This window comes from Pyrgilauda ruficollis, unplaced genomic scaffold (genome assembly GCF_017590135.1).
Source record: "Pyrgilauda ruficollis isolate IOZ18807 unplaced genomic scaffold, ASM1759013v1 scaffold55, whole genome shotgun sequence".
Classification (NCBI taxonomy): domain Eukaryota; kingdom Metazoa; phylum Chordata; class Aves; order Passeriformes; family Passeridae; genus Pyrgilauda; species Pyrgilauda ruficollis.
The window spans coordinates 8,063,194-8,075,786 of NW_024527155.1; the positions used below are offsets into that span (position 1 = coordinate 8,063,194).

Below are 12,593 nucleotides of genomic sequence, written 5' to 3' on the forward strand. Positions count from 1 at the left end.
GAGGGCTATGCCCTCACCTTTACTAGGGATCTCTCCTTGGATATCTCCAAGGATAGCCTAGACAGGATAGTGACAAAAGAGCAGAGCCTCACTGCCAAAGAAACCTTTCAATATCTAGCCTGGACCTCACTTGATGTGGGAATACTGCTACCACCATAAGCTCCCAGGGAGCTCTGTAACTCAGGATCTTTAGCTCTGACAATGAGCAGCTGCACTGCAGGACAGTGTCTGCTTCTGCTATAAATAATGTCAAGGCTGAGGTCACCTATGGACTTGGTTACTGCAGCAGCATGTATTTGAGGTAATCACAGAGAGGGATGGAGGGGGAACTGGAAACTCTGCACAAGGGCATCAGGAAGAGGCTGCCACAGAGGAAAACAGCTGTCCATAATGGAAAAGGACCAGATAAGCAAGCTTTTCTAAGGTTGGGTAGGAATAGAGCATACACTGGTGTGTTAAGAGCACTAAGAAGCAGAGAGATGCTGGGAGGGCTGGATTCTATCCTCCTCTCCAGTCTACACAGTGATTTTATTTTATGCATTGTATTGTATTGTATTTCTGCTTCACATCAGCTTTACTCGCTTGCATAGATAGGAACCAAGGCTCAGGGCATCTCCTCACAGTAGAAGGAAAACCAAAATTTAGTGAGGGGCTTAACAGAAGAGAAGAAAAGGCTCAGCAGCTTGAGCATGATGATGAGAAGGAGGGCTGCATGGCAGGGTTAGAGAGAGTGTGTGGCCAGTATATTAAAAAACAGTCAAAGGAAAAGGAACCAGTAGTTTAACTGGATAAACACAAATGTCTTTAATTCTATTTAGTTCTACCATGTGTGCATGCCTGAATCATGCTGTGCAACACTGCTTTGAAATTTCTGCAAGAAAGAGATGTAGTTAGCAATTGTTCTTTGATGCTGAGGGGAAGAAAATCAGCATTAGCTGATGAAGAAGAAGACTATTTTAAAAAGAATACCAATAATCTTAGTGTCTTCTCCAGGAGAACATGTGGGATGATTTCAGTACAAACTCATGTGGTAGAGAGAGGCCTTGAACTACACAGATAAATCTGTTGCACATCAGTGAATGCAGAAATGATATAGAGCACAAGACATCCCTTAGCAACTCATCCTGTTTCCACTCTGGAAATCTGGCAACTGACAGCAAAAGTGACAGATGACCCAGAGCATGGTAAGTGATCCAAACTGTCCCATAAAAAAACCTGGTAGCATATCAGTTGCAAAGAGTTCAAACTTTGTTGTAGAGTTTGAAAAAGAAAATCACATGGGGACTAAATATCACAAGGGCTTCTTAACAAAAAATAAGGCCTCCAGCTTCCAGAACTGAGTTATTGCTGTATGAAGACGAAGGCAAAAGCCCTCTCTCAGAGTGCAGTGATCTGAAGATCAGGCTCCAAGGGAATGATTGACATTCCATTCAGGCTGACAGCTAACAAAAGCTCCTGTACATATGCCAGCAAGCCACTGCCAGGAAAATCAGTGTGGCTCCCAACTTGCAGCTTTCTGCATTACCAGGCCTCCTGCTGTAGTTGACCCTTGCTGATCTACGCTGGCAGGCACAGCAGAGAGTGGAAGGAGACACAGGACCCTACCCACCCTGGCAACTTTTGATGAGGTGGGGGCTTTTCTTGAAAGAATCAGTGTCATTTCTGAGCATCTCAGGCTCCAGATTCACCACATGATCAGCTATAACTCCCTGGAAAAAAACACAAATAGCCAAAAAGGACATTTGTTGGGGGCTTAAGCAAACACCCACAGGAATAAACGGGACACTGCAGAGGGCAGTGTGCTTCAGATCAGACTGAAACTAGCAGGTACCTGTAGAAAGCCACACTGCTTCTAAATACCCAGAGATCAAACCTTTATCTCATTTCTCCCCCCTGCTCACCCCACACAGCAAAATCTGAAGTCCAACCATCCCATTATCCACTCAGGGGAGGGCCTCGTGTTACCAAGTATTGCATATCACATCTAGGGAGATGTGATAGCTGTTCATTCCCACAGTGTCTCTACAAGGAGGCTGACTGGGAAATGACCAGCCTCTGAATTATGTCTTGTGTGTGTGTGTGTGTGTTTGGGTTGTGGGGTTTTTAATAGCAAAAAAAGGAATCAGCAGCTGTCTGTATTTTTAAACTATGGAACACGAATCTCCTTCCACTTCCAAGCTCTGATTACAAAGTCTTTAATTTCTGTGATTCCAGAGCATCATCTCTACAAGTTTCTATTCTCAGTTCAAAAATTGACCAAATCCAACTGTTAGCAAAATTTATTTCAGTCAACAGGAATCTTTTCTCTCTCTAGTTTTTGTGGGGCTTGGGCCAGGCACTTGGCAAGATGCTGCCTTGCTTATTTCAAAAAGGAAATCATCATAAGAAAGATCTTGTCCTGTATCAGACAACCCCCCAGAAGTGACAGCTTTGCTCTGCTCAATGAGAATCTTCTGCAGCATTTCAAATGGTTTGGTTGAAAGAAGCCTGAGCACACGTATTTAGTAGAATTGAAATCCAGTATTAATGCCATTATTTTGGGGATTATAGACAAAGTGGTCCCACTCACTGCTTGAGTCATCTGAAGCAATGCCATGTCTTTGGAGACTATTTAAAGGAAGATTTTGTTGATTTATTGAGGATTGATTAATTAATTCAGTGTTTTCTTTTGTTAATTGATTATTCCAGGAGATTTTTCCAATTCAGTGTCAGCCTTAAAATACTTTGCAGCTGGACTGCTGCTTCCAAGTCTTAGGTATCTCCAAGATTCCCAGGCCCTTGAGATGACAGTACACACTTGTGGCATTTAACACTTGTGATATCTCTTGTGGCTCTCTCTTGGTACAACCTGCAGTAAGGATAAGCCCACTGACTTTTCCCAGTCTCTAGGAGACTGTGTTAAATTATAGTGTTGAACAGTTTTAGCTTGGTTCCTTTGAGATGACTTTCATTTATCTCAAGGTTTCTTTGTGTTGCAGGAGACTCAGATTTTTCCCAAGTCTTTTTATAGTCAGTCACTCACAGTACAAGAATTCATTGTCAAGAGTGAACTCTAGCTTTGCATCTCACATAGATTTATCTGATACATTAAGAGTTTATTTTCAAAGGCTTCTTTCTAAGTCATGCTATTGTCAGGGTTTGTTATCTATCAGCATTTTCTCTACAGCCTCACCAGGAAGCTAGAAGAGAATTGTCCATGAATCACGACAATTTTACCTGTGAATTCAGCTAGGCCCCAGGCAGCTCAGAAAGCTGGCCACTGTTTCTCAAGCATTAGTACTAGTGCATGAACAGCATAAATTTGAACTGGGAGAGAGTGTTTTCAAAATAGGAGGGGGAGCATATACTTCAGTCCATCACACAGTTGGAGCTGTGTTACTTGTGGCTCAAATCAGCAGTCAAGGGATTAAGAAACTTTCAGCTTTTCCTTCACTTTTCAAATCTGTCCCACAGAAGACATCCTTTCCAGCTCCAGAGTAAAGCATACCCTAGACCCACTCCAGAACTACAAAGGATCCTATCCTCAGCATAGGGTAGTTCTGCTGGTCTCTGTGCACAAACAACAGATTTCAAAACTGTCCTCCTCTGAGCTAACAAAGTCAGCTTTTATTTGCTCCCGAAGTGGTAACTATGATGGTTTCCCCTCTCTGCCCTCAGCTGATTCTCTTTGGCATTTCTAAATTCACTCACTAACCCAAGCAAACTGAGTGGCAATGATTCTGTCCTTCCCAGAAGCATCCCTGTAAAGAGAATAGGTTTGAAGACAGACCTTGCAAGCCTATTCCATCCTTTGTCCCAGGTAAATCCAAAATACTTACAGATCTGCAGACTTACTTCACTTAAAAAAGAATAAAGGAGGACAGTAAAATAATGGAGACTGTCAGATAATGCAAGCCAAATTAATTTCAGAATTGGTTCATCCCTTACTGGCATCCTTAGAGTTGCATTAGCTTGCTGAGGAAATGGATTTGTCTTTGTGTTTCTGAGAATCCAGCCTTGTTTCTATTCTTCTGAACACTTCCTTCTTTCCTTCTGACTGCACTTCAGCTTTGATCCAAGTATCAGATAGGCGCACAAGGCAGATGACTTGCACTGAATCGACAGGTTCTGCTACCTAGATGATGCATGACACACAAGTGAACAAAATTGATAAGGTCTCAGCTTCTTTCCCTGTTAGAGTAACAAAGCACCTTGTAATGATATTTTTTTTTCTGTTCCATAAGCTGGTTGCCATGGCAAGATACTTGTGTTACTCTGTCAGATACTACAAGGAAACAATTTGCATTCCCTAGAAAGATAGACATTTTTAAAAGTCAATTACTTATCAGTTTGCTTTCTTCCATGACGCTATTCATCCTCTAAACTCAGGGAGAGATGAGCAAGAAAACATCCCAGTATGAGAAAAGGACTTGCAGGTTTCTTGAGTCTAGTGTATCTTCAGGAGATTAAATTAAAAAATCATGAAGAATATGGTGCAATGGGGAAGCAAAACTCACAGAGATCTCTGCTTTTCTCAGTATGCTCTCAGAGACATTGTCAGAGGAAGCACAGTGACAGAGCCTTCCTTGCAAACACTTTCCAATAAAGTTTCAGTTACACAGAAAGTGTGCATCCAGGAAAACAGACTAGGGTGATCTCAAAAGCCATGGAAAGAACCAGAAAGCAATCTGCATGATTAAAATCCAGGTGAACTAGTAGATATGGTGACAACAGGAGACCCAGAACAAGAATAGCCACTGACACCACTAATCTACTCTCTGTGTCTGCTGTGCACTAATAAACCCTCCAGTATATCAAAAATATATGGCGGATATCTGGATGCATTTAAGTATGTATCCTTGTGAAGCTAAAAAATTACTGTTACCTACTTTGCTGATGATTTTGATGATCACATGAAGATCTTTTCATGTTGAGTTTTTTACTAGGGAGGAAGAAAGCATAATGCAAGTTAGGTGTTTCTAGTAAAAATCACTCCAAAAAAGACTCTAATATTAAAAATGTAGCCTTGATCTGTAGCTGATGAGGAAGTTGAGTTGCTCACTAAGCTCCTGGCATGTCTGTATGTCACACAGAGGACAGCTAAGTTTATGTCTTGTCTACAATTCCCCTCTTACAGAAGTTAAAGAGGGGGGTGAAAATATCAAGGAGTTAATTTTGGGTCACAGCACCTACAAAAATCAGTAATGTGCCTCTACAGACTGAATTTAGAGTGTTGGTACAAAAAGCCATGACAGGATAAGCATGTCGATGAGTTATGGTCTTCCAACTGGAAGCTGCATCCAGTTTGGTGAAAACAATAATGAAAAATTGAAGGTATGGGAATTGAAGGTATTTCAACTCCACTGCACACTTTGTTTTTGGAGTTTTACAGTGGCAGTAAATGACCTAAGATACTCTCACTTTCCTTTTCATTGCCCTGCATGCCAACAGACCCAGTATTTGGTTAGCCTTCCTTGCCTGTCAAGCAAGGCTCACAACAGTTAGAGCCCTGCAAACCAGACATTTTCCAATAATTAAACTGAAATTTAGAGAAAGGAAGGAATAATCTGCTAAGGAAGAACAATTTTTTACAAATAGAATGGGCTATGACCTCAGAAAGTGTAAATCTGTGCTCTGACAAAAGCAATGGAGTTACTTTTCTTTGCCACAGCTGAGGATGTAGTATTTTGCTTTTTTATCAAAAAGTAGAAGGGGAAAGAAGACACTTTTAAGCTATTATCACTCTCTGTGTCTTTGCAAGTCTGTGCCATCACCCCTCTGCGATTGTGTGGTTATGACTCACCAATAGGTGATTCCGTCTCTGTCTTCCAGCAGTCTGCAAATAGTCCTCAGGTATCTTACAGCCTGATGTGATCTGGCACTGAAGAATGAGCAAGAGAGAGGCAGTTTCAGTCTCTTCTTCTGGTGTTTCTTGGTTCTTGTAGGTCACTGAGAAGCCCAGGAAGCATGAAACTGAGGTTCCCCCATAGCTGTGCCTATTTTACTACCTATTTGACGCTTGCTTCCTGACAAGTTCTTCTGGGCCACCGAGGTACCAAAAAATCCAAGCCTGTTTTCAGGGTGCTTCAAAAAGCAAGATTTCTGCATGCTCCAGTAGCCTGCCTGCTCGTCAGAAGCGGCTAAAACAAGACGAGACAGGTAGCCCGGAGAGGCGGGCACGGTGCGTGCGTGTGGCTGCCTGTGCAGGAGCCCATCACCTTTGTGTGCGCTGCTCTGCCCTCGGCTCGCTCGGCAGAGATGCTGGCTTCCCGAGAGCTGCGGCCCTCGCCTCCCTGGAGCACTGAGAGGTCACTCAGAGTCAGGAGGGCTTGTTAGAAGCAAGGGAAGAGTTTCGAGGTAGGTTAAAGCTTCAGCCTTTTTGTTCGGACCTGTCTGTTTGCGTGCCGGTTTTTGGAAAAGTGCTCTGGCAGGTTTGTTTGTGCTGGTGCAACACGTTTGTGAGACCTGAGAAAACCTGCACAACTCTCTCCACGGGTATCCTTAGAACGTGTTTAATCTGCTCTTGATACAAGCTCTGCAGGGCATGAGCTTTCTTTTTATTATGTGTCAAGCATAGTATCTAGAACAATGGTTTTTAGATCGATTTTCAGATTACTAGATACTTTTCTAATGGAAACAATAAATTGTGAAAGTGTGCTTGAAACATATGTCAGAGAGAACGGTGCCTTTCCAGTACCAGGAGTGCGTACTTTATGTGACATTGAATTCCGCATCAAAGCTTGATTACTTCTGCAAGCTGCTGGAAAATACAGTGACTATGCACTCCACTAGCCAGTTTCCAAATAGTAATAGGGGAATTACAGTGCCCAGAGTAGAAAATGTCTGGTGTACTGTGACAGAATGGGAAGCACTGCATTGACAGACCTGATTTCAGGACATGAAGCTTGAGTCCATCAATATTTACTAGCTCTGCTTCAGCGGTGCTCCTTGTGGCACCCAAATAGGATCAGAAGAGAGCCTTTTGACACGCTTGGACCTTCATCTGAAATTGCAGTAATTCTGCTCAGACCATGCGTATCTCTGCTGCTAAGCCTAACTGAACCCCATCTGCCTTATACAGAGCCAATTCAGGTGTCTTTTCTTTTGTGGCCTTAATTGCACTTGAATAATTTGGAGACATCTATTTTTCTAAGCATTTCCAGGGGCCAGATAAATGCGCCCTGTGAGCCGAGTTTAGCGCATCGCGTTATCAGGCAGGACCGTGACTGGCAATCAGCGCTACATTTCAGGGGTCTCTGGTCCTCCTCCCCAGAACGCCTCCGCAGGGCGCCGACAAAGGCAGCGCAGCCCCGGGCAGTCCCGCGGGGAAGGGCGGGCTGCGGGAGCGGCGGCCGCCAGGCCTTCCCCTCCCCTCGGGTGCGGGGCGCTCCTGCGGAGGGGCCGCCCCAGGGCAGGAAGCGCAGACGGGTCCCGGAGGGGAAAGGACGCGATCCCGGCGGCTCCCGGGGCGCGGGCAGCGGAGGCAGCAGGGGTCACCCGCCGGGGCGAGGCAGCGCCCGGCCGCCCCTCCCGCCGCCGCCGCCGCCCCGCTCCCGCTCTCCCCCGCACGCACATTGTCCGGGCGCGGCGGCGGCACAGCGCCCCGGCGCCCCGTGCCAATGCGGGGCGGGCGCGGCACGCCGGGGGCGCCTCCACCACGGCGGTGGAAACTTCCCCTCGCCGCCGGGCCGACGCGCGGCTGAAGCCCCCGGCGGGGAGGAGCGGAGCGGGGTTTCTCCCGCCTGGGGGGGCGCCTCGTCTGGTTTGGTTTTTCCTACGTTGGAAGGGCAAAAGCGAATACTGTTACCCGGCTTTAAACTTCCGCGCTCCGCTCTCCAGGACGCGCATCCCGGCCGGCGGGGTGGGCGAGCCGGTGAGTGACCGCCGGGAGCGGGCTGGCGCTGGGTCGCGGTGGGTGGGACGCGCCGTCGCGCAGGGGCAGCGCCCACCGGCTCGGCGGGGACGGGTCGGCAGCGCCGCCGCCACCTGTTAGCGGGGCTCTTCCCCCCGCCGCCAAGTTCGTACCCCCGCTGTGCTGCGGCTCTCCACGTCGTGCCCGGGGCGGCGGTGAAAAGGGACGGACCCTCGGGTCGGTGGGCGGTGGCGGCCACCCACCTGCTCGCCTGGCCGCGCCATGACTCTGCTCCCTGGGCGCTGCCTGCCCGCCCGAGCCCCGGCAGGCCGCCGGGGTGGGAGGGTGGTGGGGTACCACCGAGCCGCAGCCTCTGTACCCCCTTTGCACTCCATGCTCTCTGCCCTCCATCCCCTGCCCTCCTTCTGCACCCACTCTGCACTCCTCCTGTTCTTCTCCTCCCAAGCTGCAGTCCTTTTTCCTTCCCTCCCTTGCAGTCCCGCTCCCCTCCGTGTCCCTTAGGTGCAGCCGTGTTCACCTCCTCTTCTTCGCACCCCCAGTTTGCAGCCCACTGCACCCGTCTTCCGTCATCGCCTCGCATCCCTCACACTGCTCCTGTGGTTCTTCAAAGGGGGAGCACCGGACTCCGCACTCTTTGCCAAAGCAGGTCCCTGCTGGTCTCTGGCACCCCCCAGGAGAGGCCAGCTCCATGGCGGTGCCAGGCGTCGCCAGGCCCGGAGCGAGGCGCGGAGGGGGTAGGCAGGTGGCGGAGGTGCAGGTATTTGTGTGCAGCTGCGAGCAAGTGAGCGAGGTCCCCCGTACCGCGAGCATGCGGCTCTGCAGAGCTGGTGACACCTCCCTCTCCCTCCCTCCCTCCCTCCCTGCTAGGGACGCTCGCCGCCGGGGCTCTGCGGCGCGCCGAGGCTTCCTGCGCCCTGCTGCCCTGCAAAGGGTCCGGGGCTGCAGAGTCTTCACCCCAAGTGAAGGTGCATCTGATGGCTCGCTTGGCCCATACAAGTCCTGAGTGGGAATGTGTTTTAAATTGCCTCAAGCAGTGGAGCGAGCCTGGAGACAGATGATAAGTCAAAGTGGACTGACGAACTCCGGAGCTGCTGGAGAAATGCTTAGGACAGATGGAAACAGGACTGTGCAGAAGGAATGGCTTGTTAAGCCGTTGCATGGCAAGTCAAACCCTTGACTATTTCAGTGTCCTAAGTTGGATGGTCATGTCTCTTGTAGCCTGTAATGTGCAAGTTGCTCCTGGGTAGGTCTTTGAAATGCAGAAAGCGTAGGAACTCCTGGTAAGGCTGTCTCAGGATATACTTCAGTCTGGTTGGCATGGGTAGGATGTGCAGCTTGGAGCAGGAACTGGTTTTGAATGGAGGAAAACACATGAGGTTTGGTATGTGCTCAGCTAAAGAGTTGCTGTAGTCAGAATTGCTGATATGTTTATCCTTCACAGCTCTGAAGTATTTTAATTCTACAGCTGGTGATTTGTGTGATTTTCCCAAGTGTTTTTAAGGCAGCCATGTCTGAATCCATGTGTCTCACCCCTCTGTGTGTCTGGTCCTTTCCTTCTCCATGTAAAACGTTTTTCCTGTGTGATTAATAATGTGCCAACTGCTTCATTTCAGCACTGGGGAGGCTGATGCTGATTGATTTCCCTGTTCAGTCTTCTCGGTGGGTCTGGAAGCTGATGGGTGTTATCACTGCAGAAAAGTCTGCTTTTGGGTGGGAGCTGTCAGCATGTCTTTTTTTTTATCTCAGCAAACCTCTTACTTCTTTTAATTAAAAAGAGATGAAGTATGCGTGGTAATACCCTTCATGTTTACATAAAAATGATCTTGTAATTAGCAATAATTATCTCAGTTTGGGATATTGCTGAGATATTTAAACAGGACTTATGACCTGAGGGACACTTTTCCAGCCCCAGGGAGCTGCCCTTGTTGTGGTTCTCTCCTGTGGTGAGTTTGTTTCTTGGCTGCTGCCAGTGGTGAAGGTAGAACAGCAGTGGGAGTAGCCTCGTGCTCCTCTGATGCTGGCCTAGAAAGCCATGGCCATGATTTCCTTACTGAGCCTGGTTGTGCTCCCCAGGGCACCCTGGCAGCCCTGCCACCACGCCTGTGGAGATGCCCTGCCTTTGATGGCTTTCACCCCATGGTCTGACAATTCGCAAGGGGACCTTGCTGTTGTCTTGGGGGAAGGGAATAAAAACAGGCTGAAAAATTGCCAAGTCACCTTTTTTTTTTTGTTTCCTGGCTCTCCCAGGGAGGTTTGGAGAAGGCTGCTGATAATGTGGGAGACTTTCCCCTGTAAGAGTAGAGATCCTGAGGCATCCTTGTCCGTCTTTCACCTGACTTCCCTTCCCATTAAGAGGAGCAAAGCTCAGCTCAAACATAAGCATTTGCTTCCAGCCTGGATATGGCTCCCACTGCCTTCCCTCCTGCTACCAGTGCGCCCCAAATTTGCCTTTCTATTAGGCTGTCCTTGGAGCTCACCAGATTTTCTTAGGATGAAAAACCTTTATGGAGTAGAAAAGTTGGGGGAAACATTCAACAAAATAAAATCAAGACAAAAAGTGCTGCCTATAGAGAGGGATTCCTTGTGGGTGGGTGATGATTCTCTTCTGTCTCTCAAGATGAGTTATATAGTATACTGTATTTTTGTCAGTCTAGGAAAAGCAGAATGGTTGTGCTTCAAGTAATCTTTAATTGTAATTTATCCCCAGCTTTCTATTTCAACATTTTTGAACTGTAAACTTAGAACCAGAACTTATTGAGCAGCAGATAAAAATGGTGAATGTATCTGAATTTTACTTGTACTAATCTAATAATATATTAATGACATGATATTTGACCAGCTCTATACCTGGCTGAAGACCACAAAACAGTGTTAATCAAACAAATTATTTGACAAATAGGGATGAGATTAAATAAATTATCTATTTGCCAACTTCCGTTCAGCTGATCTGTCATGGCATGTTCCTTGTTCTCTTATCTTTCTCTTCCAGTTTTCATTCCATTTTTGCACGGTTGATTTTTTCCTGAACTGTCCCTGGTATCTGTTTCATTTATCTCTTTTAAAGTCTCATGGTTTTCCTTCCATTTTTTTCTTCTGACTCTTTCTTGAAGCTCTCTTTCCATGCTTTTTGAGTCTAAAGTAGCCCTTTTTCCTCTTTTTCTCTACCTTCCTGGTGGAATTTTTTATTGAACACTTCATAGTCAGCTCAACTAAATCTGGTATGTGTTTAAACACATAAAAATGTAAAACTGAATCCAGACTGTGTCTTGAGTATGAAGATGTTTGCTGGTGGTAATGCTTCTCTGCCTCTCCCTGTGTTTTCTGGCTGTTGCAGGAAGGGTGTTCCGGCAGTTCTGGAGGTTTTCCCCAGCTCTCAGTTTTGCTTATGTTCTCCTTATGCCTCTTTCAAAAGTGATTTGACTTTGTATCTTAAGAAAGCAGCCAGGATCAAATGGCAGCCCTTGTGTTGTTCCCTGGTTGTGTATCTGTATGCAACCTGCTTCCATCTGCTGTCTGACCAAACCCAGCCCCCCTGCCAGGCAGTTTTTCTTTCCTCCTGGCATCATCCTTCCTCCCCACTGGGTTTACAGCCAGGAGGTGTCTTTCAGTAGGGCAAAAGGAACAAGTGCTTGGATGTTTTCTGGTTTACCTATTACTTGCAGAGTCTGTATGAAATTCAGGTTTGTGAGGGTAGGTGGCAAGAGGTGAACAGGTCATTGTGCAGGTTATAGTGCATGACTGAGCAGTCACAATATTCAACTTTGATCTAGTATTCAAAAATGAAAGTCTCTTAAGAAATGAAGTTTCTGTTATAAAGAAGAATTGGTTTGTTTTGTGGTTCGGTTTTGTTTTTTTTTTTTTACCTCTGGATGAGATCTAGGGGTGGGGAGGATAATTCAAAAACAATGAAAGGAATAGAAAACCTTGTTTTTCAGGGGAGGAAATGTGCTCTGCCTTGGCAATAAAGCTCAGGCAGTCCAGAGGGCTGTGATGGGAGTGCTCAGAGTGTGTGATTCGCCTCCGCTGATGGTTGCAGTGATGTTGCAGCAGTGCATGAGCTAAGCTGTGTATGTCATAGCTGACTGCTTGAAGTACTGGGAGTTATGCCACGATGCCCCCTTGTACCCTGAAGGAAAGGTCTGTGCTGTACTGAGGTGAACAGCTCCACCTCTCCTCTTCTGACGGGGTTTGGGGAGCGCTCAGGTGCACTGATACAGTGAGCAATCCAGGCGACACGTTGTTGCAAAGCAGAATTGACTGGGGAGGATGGAGCCAAGAGGAATATTCTTTTGCAGTTAATTATTTACTGCAGGGAGAGAGAGAAGCTGAGGATGTTTGGTTTATAATTACAGATATCCAGAGGTAAATACCTCATGATGATCTGGTTTATTCCGTGTGTTGTTACCTATTTCTCTGTAATGTGGGACCAGCACTGTTTAATGACCAGCTCAGTAAAACCAAAACCCTGTTTCTCACCAGTGGGGTATGGTTCTATAGCTTCCTCTGTGTGGTGCTAACTGACCTGAATGCCTGCAGAGAGAATAGTCTTTCTGTGCTTACTGTCTTAATGTATGACCTGCCTGTGGTGCCCATCTGACAGCAATGTGGGCTCTTGGAACAGCTGATCTCTGTGCTGAAAGTTGACTTTGTGGTTAAAGCCACAGGATTGTGAACGGAGGAGTCCTGGCCCCCCATATGATCTTGGCTAAGCTGGTTGCTTATCTGACTGGACTTTTCTTTA

General features: G+C 46.9%; 1 protein-coding gene across 2 annotated transcripts in view; it reads left to right on the forward strand.

The window, feature by feature from the left end:
* Window positions 1-7,522: 7,522 nt before the first annotated feature.
* HRAS (HRas proto-oncogene, GTPase) overlaps window positions 7,523-12,593 on the forward strand; it is a 40,120-nt gene continuing 35,049 nt past the window's right edge. For both annotated transcript variants that reach the window (XM_041481261.1, XM_041481259.1), the window contains exon 1: window positions 7,523-7,852. The gene's annotated coding sequence lies outside the window, so the exon portion shown is untranslated. The remainder of the gene's footprint in view (window positions 7,853-12,593) is intronic.